The sequence below is a fragment of the Coregonus lavaretus genome (genome assembly GCF_964263955.1).
Source record: "Coregonus lavaretus genome assembly, chromosome: 21".
Lineage (NCBI taxonomy): Eukaryota > Metazoa > Chordata > Actinopteri > Salmoniformes > Salmonidae > Coregonus > Coregonus lavaretus.
The window spans coordinates 1,823,034-1,839,516 of NC_140008.1; the positions used below are offsets into that span (position 1 = coordinate 1,823,034).

Here is a 16,483-nt window from a genome sequence, read left to right on the forward strand (position 1 = left end):
GGCTAGGGTTACTGCTGCTAGTACAGTGGAAGAATGAGGCATCACAGTACTTTTACACCACTGGACTAACAGGAATAATTACACACCAATAAACACACTGTAATGTAAAGTGTTACATCATTCTCAATGATCAGTCAATACATACAGTATTCATTTCAGCTACAGTACATTGTATCCAAGTCCCCCCTCCCCCATTGTAGCAAATTATCTATAACACATTGTACAGTTTTACAACCACAAATTAGTTATTATGGATGGTTATAATTAGTGTCATAGCACATAAGTTTAAGGCATTACACAATTCATTAAAAGCATTATACATATGTACTTCATAGAAACTGTTACCCTTTATATATTCTAACCACTCTATTTAATGTATTCCATATTAAGGGCCCTAACCTAGGAACACAAATCTTTGTCTCTATTAACATTGTGGACAGTTCTCTCTCTCTCTCTCTCTCTCTCTCTCTCTCTCTCTCTCTCTCTCTCTCTCTCTCTCTCTCTCTCTCTCTCTCTCTCTCTCTCTCTCTCTCTCTCTCTCTCTCTCTCTCTCTCTCTCTCTCTTTCTCTCTCTCTCTCTCTCTCTCTCTCTCTCACTCTCCCTCTAACCCCTCCCTCCTTTTAACCCCACCCCTCTGGCAGAACCAGGAAGTCCCTCCCCTCCACAAACTCTCTTCTGAGGAAACGAAACTGATCTGAGTCTCTGTGTCGTCTGTCTGTGTGAGAGTGAACAACCGTCCAAATGGCTCAGCAGGGAGTTCTGCTGGACCAGGACCAGTTCTGTTGATCTGTCTGTCTGGATCTACTGAAGGAGCCGGTCACCATCCCCTGTGGACACAGTTACTGTAGAAGCTGTATTGAGGACTGCTGGGATCAGGATGTTCTGAAAGGGGTCTATAGCTGTCCTCAGTGCAGAGAGACCTTCACTCCAAGGCCTAATCTGAGGAAAAATAACATGTTGGCTGAGTTGGTGGAGAAACTGAAGAAGACAGGACTCCAGGCTGTTCCCCCTCCTGCTCTGTGCTATGTTGGACCTGGAGATGTGGCGTGTGATGTCTGCACTGGGACCAGAAAGCAGAAAGCCCTCATGTCCTGTCTGGTGTGTCAGGCCTCTTACTGTGAGACTCACCTCCAACCTCACTATGAATCTCCTGCTTTCAAGAAGCACAAGCTGGTCAAAGCCACCGCACAACTACAGGAGAAGATCTGCTCTCATCATGACAAACTGCTGGAGGTTTTCTGTCGTACCGATCAGCAGTGTATCTGTTATCTGTGTACAATGGATGAACATAAAGGCCATGATACAGTGTCAGCTGCAGCAGAGAGGACTGAGAAACAGGTAAGACCAGAACTACTTGTTGGTGACTGTCTGATAAACAAATAATTACACATACAGTAGGAACTAAGGCTGTTTGAATATGAGATCATTAAATGATATCGATCCACGGCAGAACAAATATGAACACAAACCTTGATTATATAGATATGTTAACCCAGAGTCTCCAAATGTATCACCCTTTTCTAAAGTCAAACACCATTGTAATTTGTTATCAAACACCCAATCAGCTCCCCTATTTTGTGCACTGTTAAAACTATAATAATTCACATAACAATATAATAATATAATTTCACACAGACACTTCCTCAACATTTTAATCCCTATCTTCTATGGGCCCTATGTCCCATTACTATACTATTGATCTAGTGGACAAATAAAGCTTGATAGCTCATTGAAGAGTGATTCTCCACAGAGGCAGCTGGGGATGAGTCAGCAGAAAGTCCAGCAGAGATTCCAGGAGAGAGAGAAGGACCTGAAGGAGCTCAAACAGGCTGTGGAGTCTCTCAAGGTGAGTATTGTTGACCAGAGGAGACACACAATTTCACTTCTCTCCTCCAGTCAGAGAGAGAGAGAGAGAGAGAGAGAGAGAGGCCCCTATCCAATCCCACTGACCCCACTGTTGGGAACAGGCTGTCTGAACCCCTTTCAGAGAATAGACTGCTTAATGTCACTGGTGAGATATGAACCCGGGTCAACCACAGGAGAAACCAACATCTTGACCGTTTCACCAATAGGGCATTCCTTATCGGGCCAAAGGCCGACACAGATTTTGAAGTTGCAGGCGGGGCTACCTCATCACAAAACCTTGAGAAATCATGACTGACTCATGTCCCCTATACATTAACATGGAGCTCTCTCTCTCTCTCTCAATTCAAAGGAATTTATTGGCATGGGAAACATATGTTTACATTGCCAAAGCAAGTGAAATAGATAATAAACAAAAGTGAAATAAACAATCAGAAATGAACAGTAAACATTACACTAACAAAAGCTTCAAAGGAATAAAAACTTTCAAATGTTATAACTCAAGTGCAAACAGAGTGAGCCATTCGCCAGACTGAGTTCTGGAGGTGAAATGGAAATGAATGAGGGAGAGTTAAGTGAGGTAGAAGGTGTGGTGAAGAGCTCAGAACCAGAGCCTGGCATCAATGGACATGATAAAGAAGAATCTGGTGCAGTAGGAGTTACATTGTAGGAGAAAGTGGATCCATTCCTTTTGGTAGATCCATTTGTGGTTTCAGGGTGGGTGGGAAAGGAGTTGGGTGCAGTTGAATCAGTGAAGGTAACCTGTAGTGGACTTGGGATATTTGTTTGTGTTTCTTCTGACCAGAGGGAGTGGGCGCTCCGTGTCACGCAACTTGGGTCAAGATCTGTTTCTTGCTTTGCTCTTAGGAACAGGGCACCATTGAAAGGAGTGATTTCTGGGGTAGCGTTAAGTGTGGAGGTGGAGCAATTAAAGTTGAAGATTCCTGGTGTTTGTGATGCCCGCCGTTTGGTGCGACGCAGACCCGGTGGTGAGCGTGATGAAACATAGGAGTCACTGTCAGTCCTTTTGAGTTTTGACCCGACAAAGTCATGTTAGGATATATCAGTTATCCTGTTAGAGCTTTTGTGCCGAATCCACTGCACTGTTTCAGGTGCAACGTTTATGGTCATGTTGCAGCAGTTTGTAGGAGGGAGATTCCAAGATGTGGGAATTGTGCAGGAGGGCATGGGATAGAGGATTGTGTAGTTTCGGTGGATAAAGTTGTGTGTGTCAACTGTTGGGATGCCCATGTTGCTGGGGATCGGAAGTGTCCGGTGCGAGAGAGGCAGGATGAGGTGGCTAGAGTCAGAGTAGTGCAGAAGGTGTCGTATGCTGAGGCAGTGAAGAAAGTAGAGGAGGATGGGTCAAGGGTGAGAGATCCTGAGAGGATCCCTGTGAGTAGTAGATCTGTGCCAGCACAGAGGGATAGATCAACGAGTGATATATGCTTCAGTAAAGTTAGCTTCTTGCCGTTCATAGCAATGGTTATCAACTGTACAGCAGAAATTGAATGAAATGGAACGTAAATCCCAGAAAATAGATGTTGTGGTGGCAGCTGCAGAGAAGTATTTGGGCATACAAGATTTGACTTCAGAGGAGTTACAGGGTGTGTTGAGTGGTGGTGTCCCGTCCTCCCTGGCCGTTGGCATGGTACAGGAGCAGATAGGGTCAAAGTAGTGGAATGGGGTAGTGGGTATTTAATGAGTGTAGGGTTAGTTGGAAGGGTGTTTTTTTTTAATTATTATTATAATTTCCCCTTTTCCCATTTGGTGTCACAAAGTATAATGGATTTATATTATAGTCCAGTTGGGGGCGGTAATGCAACATATTGGATGCCAACCGCCGTTAAACACCAAAGAAGAAGAACCGTTACATTATGTCTATGTACAGTATTGTAACGATGTTCATGTCTCTCTCATTCATTAACTTTCATGGTAGTTGGTTGTGTGGGTCTCTGGTTATGAATAGGGTGCTGACAGACAATTGTTGATGGATATTTATAGAGCTCTGATCAGGACGCCAATTGATTACTGCTGTATAGTTTATGGAACAGAGGTAAAGACTTGGCTTCAGATGCTGGACAGAATCCAGTATAAAGCTTTAAGGATATGTATTGGTGCATTTAAATCAACATCTGTATGTGCCTTACTGGTGGAGGCAGGAGAGATGCCTTTGGATATACAGCGTAAAAAATGGTCATTATCTTATTGGGTTGAAAGGCTGTGAGGTTGAGCATCCCACTGCTACTGTTCTAGATGACTGTTGGGAATATACTAGTAGACAAGGCAGTGGTTTTGGTTGGACAGTTGGAAAGCTTGCTGATGAGAGTGGTTTGAGGGAGTTGGAGGTTGGCCCTTCTGTGGTGATAGGGGATGTTCCTCCATGGTTACTCCCAGACCCTGTTGTTGATCTAACCTTGGTAGAGAAAAGGAAAGATTGGTCAGAAGTCAGTGATATAGAGAAACTGGTTGACAATTACATTGGTAAAAGTTTTTATGCTTTTTTAATGCTTTTCACAGACGGATCCAAGGACCCAGATAGTAGGCGCACAGGAGCAGGCGTTTACGTTCCTGAATTTGATGTGCAGATATGTAGAAGACTAACAGATGAACTGTCAGTATACTCAGTTGAACTGTTGCTGATAATAGTTGCCCTCCAGTGGGTGGAGGACGTACAACCTGTTAGAATTATAGTATTCTCAGATTCTCTGTCTGTATTGAATAGTTTATCATCTGGTAAATCTAATAGGAGTGACCTGCTATTGGAGGTATTAATGTTATTATGGAGAATTGAGAGAATGGGTGTAGTAGTGAGATTCTGCTGGGTCCCAGCACATTCGGGTGTGGAAGGGAATGAAATTGTAGACCAGTTAGCTAAAAGAGCTTTGAACCTAGATATAATTGATATTAATGTTCCACTGGGTAGAGGTGAGGCCAAATGTAAGATCAGAGCCATTTTGATAGATGTGTGGCAGAAGAGATGGTACTCTGAGCACAAGGGCCGGCATTTATATGAATAGTTTACAGTTTTACAGAAAGGTCGATGGACCAAGATTCAAAAGTCAGATTAGGAAGGAAGAGGTGGTGTTTACTCGATTGCGCTTAGAACATTGTACATTGAACTCGTCATTACATCTGGTTGGCAAGCATGGGAATGATTTGTGTCTGGAGGGTACGTCGATGAAACGGTGGAGCATGTGTTGTTATATTGTTGTAAGTATGTTGAAGAGAGGGAAAGATGTGTAGGGTCATTGAGGTTGGACGGGGTTGGGGGGGTTGGAAGGGATTTTGGGGATGGGGGTCTATTAGAAGTTAGAAGGGCTCTTCTTTATTTTCTCAGAAGTACTGAGTTAGGTAGGAGGATTTAGAAATGTTGGAAACCGTGATTGACCACACACTCCAGCACAGTAGGTGGCGGCGTGCACCTTTAACGTTGGTTTGTGGACCGCCATTATATCATAGAAGAAGAAGTTGGTTGTGTGAGAGATTTGTGGTTCGTGAGGAGGGCTACTATTCTTTTTTCTTTTGGTTCTTGCGTATTTTCTGGATGTATTTTCTGATGGTGGAGGGTTTGTAATGAAGTATAATTTCAAAACATGAAAGTTGTCAAGTGGTGGTGGTACCAGGAGGGAGGAGAGTAGAGCAGGGTCAAGTGGTGGTGGTACCAGGAGGGAGGAGAGTAGAGCAGGGTCAAGTGGTGGTGGTACCAGGAGGGAGGAGAGTAGAGCAGGGTCAAGTGGTGGTGGTACCAGGAGGGAGGAGAGTAGAGCAGGGTCAAGTGGTGGTGGTACCAGGAGGGAGGAGAGTAGAGCAGGGTCAAGTGGTGGTGGTACCAGGAGGGAGGAGAGTAGAGCAGGGTCAAGTGGTGGTGGTACCAGGAAGGAGGAGAGTAGAGCAGGGTCAAGTGGTGGTGGTACCAGGAGGGAGGAGAGTAGAGCAGGGTCAAGTGGTGGTGGTACCAGGAAGGAGGAGAGTAGTGAATGGCCAAGTGGTGGTGCGCAGGCCGTGGAGAAAGCGGTGGTGGGGAGGGTTGCAGCTGGGCTACATGAGCTGAGGCAGGTTTCTGTAGTAACAGAGACTCCGGTGGGCGAAGGCAAATATTGCCTGTCATTGGGGAAGAGGCTCTGATCAGGGGGGAAGTGCAGGGGGGCAGAGACTGGGGAGGAGGAGGACGGTACCGTGCCAATGGAGGAGGAGGAAGAGGGGGGAGGTGAGTCTGCGGGAGCGGAGGACAAGGCGGTCTCGTTTTCAGACGGCTCATTGGATCCAGAGCTGACAGCCAGTCAGGCTGAGGGCCCAGTATATACGGTGAGAGAACTTTCTAGGTTCCTGATGGAGACTAAAGGGGAAAAAGAAGGTTCTGCTGGAGTCTTATTTGATTGATCCTGGAAGGTTTGTAAGGTCAGTACAACACGTGATGAAGAATGAGGGGTTTAGTGTCCTCTCACCCAGGAAGCGGTATAGGCTGAGAAAATGGGTCATGGGTTCTTATAATAATAATATAATATGCCACTTAGCAGACGCTTTTATCCAAAGCGACTAACAGTCATGAATGCATACATTTTTACATATGGGTGGTCCCGGGGATCAAACCCACCACCCTGGCATTACAAGCACCATGCTCTACCAATTGAGCTACAGAGGACCACATTTAGCAGATGCTCTTATCCAGAGCGACTTACAGTTAGTGAGTGCATACATTTTCATACTGTCCCCCCATGGGAAACGAACCCACAACCCTGGCATTGCAAGCACCATGCTCTACCAATTGAGCTACAGAGGACCACATTTAGCGCTTGTAATGCCAGGGTAGTGGGTTCGATCCCCGGGACCACCCATATGTAAAAATGTATGCACATGACTGTAAGTCGCTTTGGATAAAAGCGTCTGCTAAATGGCATATTATATTATTATTATTATCCTGGGTTTTCTCAGGTTCTGCTCACAGACCTTTCCAAACTCTCTCTGTCACAGATAAATCAAATAGACCTTTCCCTGGCCTTTCACAAACTCTCAGCTGCTGTCTCTCAGACGGTCTTAAGGGCATGTCTTCAGAATCTGCTTAAATGGATGGTTTTTTCTGGCATGGCGGCTTTATGGGCTTCTCTACTGGTTTCTGATTGTGGTGATTTCCCTCCCACCTCTTATGGAGATTTCACGGTTAGACTTCCTTAACATGAACGGCGGCAAAGACTGGGGGAATATGTAAACCAAAAACATTTAAATGCCATGGCAGAAATCTTAGTGCAGGGGTAGCAAAAGAGGTGTGTAAGGGTAGGTTGTTAGTGTTTAGAGCCCAAATAATGACCTTGTCTTTGCTTTCATAAATGTGTCTGCACCTGGTCCTCTGTAGCTCAGCTGGTAGAGCACGGCGCTTGTAACGCCAGGGTAGTGGGTTCGATCCCCGGGACCACCCATACACAAAAAATATATATATATTATCGACTGTAAGTCGCTTTGGATAAAAGCGTCTGCAAAATGGCACATTATATTATATTATACATTTACATTTTAGTCATTTAGCAGACGCTCTTATCCAGAGCGACTTACAGTTAGTGAATACATATATTTTTTTTTATACTGGCCCCCGTGGGAATCGAACCCACAACCCTGGCGTTGCAAACGCCATGCTCTGTCAACTGAGCTACATCCCTGCCGGCCATTCCCTCCCCTACCCTGGACGACGCTGGGCCAATTGTGCGCCGCCCATGAGTCTCCCGGTCGCGGCCGGCTGCGACAGAGCCTGGATTCGAACCAGGATCTCTAGTGGCACAGTTAGCACTGCGATGCAGGGCCTTAGACCACTGCGCCACTCAGGAGACTGTACAGGGCTCAGTTCTCTGTTTCACCAGAGGGGTTGGAAAAACAGAGTGGGGAAACCAAGAAAATCCCTTGTTTTACGTTTGTCTGATGGGCGGGTAACTTCTGTTGTGGGGAGATGAGGGAGCCTGATGGGTGGATAACTTCTGTTGTGGGGAGATGAGGGAGCCTGATGGGTGGGTAACTTCTGTTGTGGGGAGATGAGGGAGCCTGATGGGTGGGTAACTTCTGTTGTGGGGAGATGAGGGAGCCTGATGGGTGGGTAACTTCTGTTGTGGGGGTGATGAGGGAGCCTGATGGGTGGGTAACTTCTGTTGTGAGGAGATGAGGCTGTGGAGTTGTACTCTGATTTATAGAGGGCAGAACTCTGTGGTCCTCTGTAGCTCAATTGGTAGAGCATGGCGCTTGTAATGCCAGGGTAGTGGGTTCGATCCCCGGGACCACCCATATGTAAAAATGTATGCACATGACTGTAAGTGGCTTTGGATAAAAGTGTCTGCTAAATGGCATATTATTATTATTATCCTGGGTGTTCTCAGGTTCTGCTCACAGACCTTTCCAAACTCTCTCTGTCACAGATAAATCGTCCTGGTTGTTGCTGGGGATCTGAAGTGTCCGGTGCGAGAGAGGCAGGATGAGGTGGCTAGAGTCAGAGTAGTGCAGAAGGTGTCGTATGCTGAGGCAGTGAAGAAAGTAGAGGAGGATGGGTCAAGGGTGAGAGATCCTGAGAGGATCCCTGTGAGTAGTAGATCTGTGCCAGCACAGAGGGATAGGCCAACGAGTGATATATGCTTCAGTAAAGATAGCTTCTTAGAGTTCATAGCAATGGTTATCAACTGTACCGCAGAAATGGAACGTAAATCAAAGAAAAAATATGTTGTGGTGGCAGCTGCAGAGAAGTATTTGGGCATACAAGATTAGACTTCAGAAGAGTTACAGGGTGTGTTGAGTGGTGGTGTCCCGTCCTCCCAGGCCGTTGGCATGGTGCAGGAGCAGATAGGGTCAAAGTAGTGGAATGGGGTAGTGGGTATTTAATGAGTGTAGGGTTAGTTGGAAGGGTGTTTTTCTGTATTATTATAATTTCCCCTTTTCCCATTTTGTGTCACAAAGTATAATGGATTCATATTATAGTCCAGCCTCTGTTTATTACTTACGAACAGACCACAAGTAGTTGGTTAGTTTTGGTAAATTTAAAAATAAAGTGGTTTTCGTGTGCTCTCGGCTGGGTGCCAAGCGGAATCCGTTAAAAATTTAACTTTTCGTAGACAAGTGTTTGTTTCTTAACAATCTTCAAGGTTACGCAGGGGAGGGGTGGAACACAGGGTTTGCTAGCACAGATAGTTTTGGGTGTTTCTAGTGTGGGGATGTAGGGCATAATGCTAGTGCAGACAAGCGCGACCAGCCGGCAGCGGGGGCTAGGACTAGGCTGGACACAATACATTTTGAACGCCTTTTTCTGATAAAATTACTTCATTGCATCCGCCATGGAGCCCAGTTTCATAATATTACCATATGTCCCAAATGCTTGCCATAGTTTAGAAATAATAGGGCATGTTTCACCCTGCCAGCTCCTATTAGTTGTATTGAGCTCTGTGGCACCAACTCGCCTAATGAAAGTTCTATTCCCAGCCCATTGTTCTGCGTCACAATGCCAGCTTCACTATTGTTGGTAATGAGACCAGCCCGTATTAACATTGTAGCTTTACCTCAGGTAACTTATTATTAACAAGGTTATGACTACTAGGTGAGCAAACTCACTGTTCACCTGGTTACACCTTGTGGTGACCCACAGTGCTACGTATGGTTGGCGCATAGCAGTTAATCATATTTTCTTTCAGAAAAAGGTGTATAACCTAAACAAAACGCATGTCCGTCCTCTTTTTCTAGATGTGGCCGATTTAAACAGCCAGAATAATTTTTTTCAATTAAGAAATAACCTTAACAATTTTTTTAATTTATTGTTTCTATATTACTGCTGGGTAATTTGATATGCATCGAAATCTGTAATTTGGTAGGCATTGAATTGAGCGAATGCTGCGCAGGTTCACTGAGTTGTAAACTAAATGGATAGGTGTAGCTCATTGATTTATAGATCTGACACAGTTGCTACCTCAGATAATGAGCCCAGCAAGTGTTGTGAATGAGGTATGTAGTACCCACAGAAGGCCACAGGGAGGAGCAAGAGAGCTATAAACCTATTCATTTTCTTTGCTTTAAATACCCTAAACCTAACAATCAATCAATCAATCAAATGTGTTTATAAAGTCCTTTTTACATCAGCAGATGTCACAAAGTGCTATACAGAAACTCTAACCCTACTTATAACCTATTTTAGCCTTAACTCTAACCCCTAACCCTAATTCTAGGGTAGAGTAGCCTAGAACACGTTTAGAAACTATTTTAGTAATAATTTTATGTTAGTAAATACCATTATAGTACTAAATAGCATTTATTGTTATTTTTTTAATAAAACCTATGTAACCTTTATTAGTCATTTTATTATATGTATTATTGCAAGGCAGAACACTTGATAAACAACACATTTGTTTTATTTTTTAAATGTGGTTTGAACTGGGTGTGACCTAGTAACCTCTATGTGAAAGTCCAGCAATTGGCATTTCATAGGTGGGGCAGGTTTGAGACTGATCTCCAGAATTAATAAGAAAAATACACTTTATTTCTCAGCTGCCTCAACAATGTCTTTACGTGAATTAATAACTTTTAATTGCTAAATGTTTCCAATAGATGGCTGCATAAAACCACAAAGCATCAGTTATAGGCTACAAGCATAAAATAGCATGCAACCAAAGACTATGTCAAAAAAAAAAAACATGTACTCCTGGAACTCTGAGGTTGTCCCATTGTTTCCTTTAGGGGAAATATATATATATGTCTCTTTATTTATATGATTTCTACGCTGCAGTACTGAGGGCTGGAGCAGCCTGAGGAGGGGCCACCACCGTTTCCACCACTGCAAGTGACAGCAGAGACTGGGGACTGGCAGGAGAGTCCGGAGGACTTACTGACTTTTAACACTCTGAGCTTAGTGGGAGTGAAGGGGCATCAGTGGCAGGGGGTTGTGGGGGCTGAGAGCATGGCAGGGTATAGGTGGAGGGTGCTCTATAAGCTCCCAGTGCTGGAAAGGTCAGGGGTCGTCCAGTGGAGGGTATTACATGGAGCCCTGTACACCAATAGCTGGTTGGCTCGGGTTGACCTGGGAGTTGGGGAGGGGTGCCTGTTTTCTGCAATGACAGACTGTTCATCATGTTTTTTCTGTGTTGCCAGGGTAATGCCATTACTGTTGACGCCTTAGGGTTGAGTTTGAGTTGTACAAAATGATCAACAGTGTGGAGATATTTCAGGAGGTATGGGGGCTCAGGGGGGCTGTCTGTACGGCTGGAGAGGAGGGGTTGGATGGACGGTTGGAATGTGGTGCTGGATGGTGTATTGTACTGTGGTGTTGGGTACTGGATAATGTGATTATGTGGAGGTTGTGGTGGCACGCAATGTGTTTTTAGGAGGGGGGGTGTTAGTGTAATGAGGATGGCTCATTAAAGTAAGACAAGTCAGTCTCACTCTCTCTCTCTCTCTTAACAGCGCTCTGCACAGGCAGCAGTGGAGGACAGTGATAAGATCTTTACTGAGCTGATCCGCTCCATTGAGAGAAGGCGCTCTGAGGTGAAGGAGCTGATCAGAGCCCAAGAGAAGGCTCAAGTGAGTCAAGCTGAAGGACTCCTGGAGCAACTGGAGCAGGAGATAGCTGAGCTGAGGAAGAGAAGCACTGAGCTGGAGCAGCTCTCACACACAGAGGATCACATCCATTTCCTCCAGGTAACTCAACTGCCTTGATACATGTGATATGAAATTAAAACTCTCAATCATTTGGTTCTGCTCCCTCTCTCTCTCTCTCTCTCTCTCCAGAGTTATCAGTCTCTCTCCGGTACCAGTGTATCTTCAGACTTACCCAGCATCGTTGTCCGTCCTCTTCAGTACTTTGGAGATGTGAGTAAGACTGTGTCTGAACTGAGAGAGAAACTAGAAGACGTCCTTAAAGGAGAATGGACCAAGATCTCCACTACAGGTGTGTTGAAAATAATAAGAACATCAACTTTAGACCATTGAAAGTTCCCTACTAGTCATATACATGTGGAATATGGTATGATGATAACATTCCCTCTCTCTGTGAATGTGTTTGTGTGTCTGTAGTGAATATAGTGGATGTTGTACTGCCTCCAGAGCCCAAGACCAGAGAACAGTTATTACAATGTGAGTCTCTTTATTCTGAAGTAACTAACAGTCTCTTTTTACTGACACTCCTAACAATCCCTCTAGAAATATATAGCAATAGTAGATCTAATCAAAGACTGGGTATCTATCTGACTCCTCATATTTCTCTGATTTGATCTCTGCTGTGCTCTAATCAAAGACAGGGTAGATACAGTATCTGACTTCACTTATTGTTCTAACTCCCCTCATTGGTCTCTGCTCTGCTCTTCTCCCAGATTCCTGTCAGCTCACACTGGACCCAAACACAGCAGGCACACACTCCTCTCTCTGTCTAAAAGGAACAGAAAGGTGACCTATACAGGCCAAGTCCAACCATATCCTGATCATCCAGACAGATTCACAAACTACTTGATGGTTCTGTGTAGAGAGGGTCTGTCTGGACGCTGTTACTGGGAGGTGGAGTGGAGTGGGGGGTGGGTTTATACAGCAGTCTCATATAAAGACATCAGCAGAACAGGGACAGATGGTGGATTTGGACTCAATGACAAGTCCTGGAGTTTAGAGTGTTATAGTGGTGGTTATTTTTTCAGACACAATAATGTTGAGACTAAAGTATCAGGCCCTCAGTCCTCCAGAGTAGGAGTGTACCTGGATCACAAGGCAGGTACTCTGTCCTTCTACAGTGTCTCTGACACAATGACCCTCCTCCACAGAGTCCAGACCACATTCACTCAGCCCCTCTATCCTGGGTTTTGGCTCTATGGTACTGCTGAGCTGGTTAAACTGTAGTAGGGTCCACATAGATACTAGTCATGCTGGTGTAGTCTATAGCTGAGCTGGTTAAACTGTAGTAGGGTCCACATAGATACTAGTCATGCTGGTGTAGTCTATAGCTGAGCTGGTTAAACTGTAGTAGGGTCCACATAGATACTAGTCATGCTGGTGTAGTCCATAGCTGAGCTGGTTAAACTGTAGTAGGGTCCACATAGATACTAGTCATGCTGGTGTAGTCTATAGCTGAGCTGGTTAAACTGTAGTAGGGTCCACATAGATACTAGTCATGCTGGTGTAGTCTATAGCTGAGCTGGTTAAACTGTAGTAGGGTCCACATAGATACTAGTCATGCTGGTGTAGTCTATAGCTGAGCTGGTTAAACTGTAGTAGGGTCCACATAGATACTAGTCATGCTGGTGTAGTCTATAGCTGAGCTGGTTAAACTGTAGTAGGGTCCACATAGATACTAGTCATGCTGGTGTAGTCTATAGCTGAGCTGGTTAAACTGTAGTAGGGTCCACATAGATACTAGTTATGCTGGTGGTGATGGTCCGCAGATAAAAATGCTGAATTTTTCTGTACAATTATTTTTGTCTGACTGATTTAATCTTCAGAGTGTAATTAAAACGTAATAACGTATTTTTATCAAATGCAATGTTTTAATTGGCTACATTTACATTAATCATGATGTTTGCTGTTAATGTATGTTGGTTGTCATTCAGAACCATTTAAATGTTTTCTCAATTGGTTCTCTGTCTCAGTGTCATTTTCCTCAGTATCATGGAACAGGTAGTGTTACTTACTTGCTAATTGAACTATATGGGCCGGTTTCCCGGACACAGATGAAGAATTGTACATTAATATCATTGGAGATTGATGGTCTTTTTAATCCACTATCTAGAGTCAGGAACAGATGAAGTTAGGTCTGCTACTGTTCAGTTATTAAATATGATTCATGGTGATGGGAAATAAAAAATACATCTAGTAGTAGTTTTCCTTTGCTATTTATTCCAAGGTGTGTCTTTAACTTGTAAATGGATTGTGTTGAAGCTGGCATGTGGTGTGGATGATAGAATAGAGTGAATAGAGGAGAGAAGAGAGGAGGAGAGGAGAACATCATATAGAAGACAGATAAGATAGAGAGACAATTCATACCCAGGGGAGTTACTGACTCTGGCCCAAATGACACCCTGTTCCCTACGTAGTGCACTAGGCTACTTCTGATCAGATCTAAAGTAGTGCACTACATAGGGAATAGGGTGGAGATTTGCTCACTGTCATTAGAATGAAGATTTCCATACAGGAGTTACTGTCTCTGTCCCAAATCTCTCCCTGTTCCCTACGTAGTGCACTAGGCTTCTTCTGACCAGATCTAAAGTAGTCTTCTAGATTTTACATGTTTTCTCCCTGTCGTTAGAAAATGACAATATGGTAATGACTTTAGTGGTTTCCTCCCCCTTTGTTTTTATTGGTTGTGTGTTATGTGTGTTGTTGTGTTAGGTTTTCCCCCTGTGTTCCTAATGGAAAATCCATTAACAATGAATCACAAACAAATTATATTCCAGTTGTGTTTAGACAACTTCATGGCTGACATCCCCCAGTTCTGTTAAGACCCATTGAACTGGGTCACATTCTAAATGGTCACTTGTATTGATAGTCCATACTGGGCCTAACTGGGGTTAACCATACTGGAGGGTTTCTTTCTGCACACATATTCCCTCATCTCCAGAACTTTACCTGATGTCCTCTCTCTCTCTCTCTCTCTCTCTCTCTCTCTCTCTCTCTCTCTCTCTCTCTCTCTCTCTCTCTCTCTCTCTCTCTGTCTCTGTCTCTGTCTCTGTCTCTGTCTCTGTCTCTGTCTCTCTCTCTGTCTCTCTCTCTCTCTCTCTCCCATCAAACCGTATAGAAAGCAGCCAACCTCAATATGGTTCCATTCCTGTAGTTATCAGGACACATGAGGTGTGGAACTATTATCTCCTTTCTAAGTGTGAACTTGTCCACTTCCCTTCATGGATTTAAAAGGAAATGACTGGTATATGTAAACTCCCTCTACCCCATGCCAACACCAATCCAATGCTGTACAATTAATTCCATAGCTTAACAACATACATCACTCACACACACACTCACACAAACACACCTATTCACTTGGGCCTTCTCCCTCATGCCCTGCTGACATCCATGCAGGCCCACATTGACCTTGTGACCTCTGGAGCTCCATGCATCTTGTTCTACACTCCCTGCCTAGTAAAACCCTTTCTCCCATGGGCCTGAGAGTACAGCTCATTTGAGACCATTTTGGAAAAGATTTTCTGTCATTTTTAAATGCCCATAAAAAAAATTCACATTATACTGCTGTTTTGAATGTATAGCAAAACCAGGTAGTTTTGAGGTTGAATAGCTACTTGAGTTGCTTGGTTCTACTGAAATTACCAACAGGCATTGGTCCAAGGTGATCAGGCCTATAATTTGAGACCATTTGGGTAAAGATTAGAGCTTTCTTTCCTTTTTAAATCACTCCAGGCAATATGTAATACAAATCTGATTTGGTTGCAATGCTGGGAAGAACTACACCACAGTAGATCCACGTTGCCTTTCAACTTTTTTCAAATAGGAAAACCAGGTATTTATCCGTTTGTTTTTTTATAAAGCTAGAAAAAAATATATATAAAAAAAAATAAAAAATATGAAGAAAATATGCATCACTAACTGTAAAACGCTCTGGATAAGAGTGTCTGCTAAATGACTACCAAAAAAATAAAAAATATTTTTTTTCATAAATATGAAAATGAAAAAAAAGACGACTACCAGGTGAACGCATAACTTACCACGTGCCCGTAGCCAAACACGTCTTTAAATGACCAGTGGGGTCGAATCCGGGTGGGGGGGTGTGATAACTGCCTGAATGGAGGTGAAGCTTCACTTAATCTACTTTGAAGCAGAGAAAAAACCGGAATGTTGGAGAAGCTGACTTAATCTACTTTGAAGCAGAAAAAAAAAAATGAAAAATTATTTTTTCAAAAATATGAAAATGAAAAAAAAGAAGACATGGGGGCGTGCGGGACGCACTCGCTAAGCGGACCGGCACATTGAACGCGGGTCGGCGACTCCCCGCTTGCCAGGAGCCCTCCGAAAACGTGGACGGATCCTGCCGAGTAAGAAATGATACTCGGGAGGAGACAGAGAGAGGGAGAGGGGACTCTCTCCAATCCCACTGACCTCACTGTTGGGTACATGCTGTCTGGACTATTTTCAGAGAATAGACTGCTTAATGTAACCGACGGGATATGAACCAGGTCTACCGCGGGAGAAAGCAACAGCTTGACCGTTACACCAAGAGGACATTCCCTATTGGGCTGAGGCATAGCCTATTTTTCACATCTGATTTAATTTCATACAACTTAATATTGCTACACTAAAAATCTTTGTCTGGACAATAGCCCATTACTCAGCTTTTATTAGAAAATGAATGGCATGCCACTGTGATCATTTTCTGTGACGACAGAGTAAATTATTATGCAGCCTCAGAGGGGTGCCCAAACTTTTTCAGACGACTGGATGTACTTCATAGAAACTGTTACCCTTTATATATTCTAACCACTCTATTTAATGTATTCCATATTAAGGGCCCTAACCTAGGAACACAAAATCTTTGTTCCTATTAACATTGTGGACAGTTCTCTCTCTCTTTCTCTCTCTCTCTCTCTCTCTCTCTCTCTCTTACTCCACTGTTTTCACTCTTTCTCTCTCTTCACAGCTCTCTCTCTCTTTCGCTCTGACTCACTCCACTGTTTTCAC

At 43.9% G+C, this 16,483-nt stretch overlaps 1 pseudogene across 1 annotated transcript; it reads left to right on the forward strand.

The window, feature by feature from the left end:
• The first annotated feature begins 661 nt into the window (after positions 1-661).
• Positions 662-13,672, forward strand: LOC311148963 (tripartite motif-containing protein 16-like; annotated as a pseudogene). The gene is made up of 6 exons (XR_014615651.1): positions 662-1,339; positions 1,752-1,847; positions 11,282-11,515; positions 11,606-11,765; positions 11,891-11,950; positions 12,187-13,672. The product of XR_014615651.1 is annotated as a tripartite motif-containing protein 16-like (transcript).
• Positions 13,673-16,483: the final 2,811 nt, after the last annotated feature.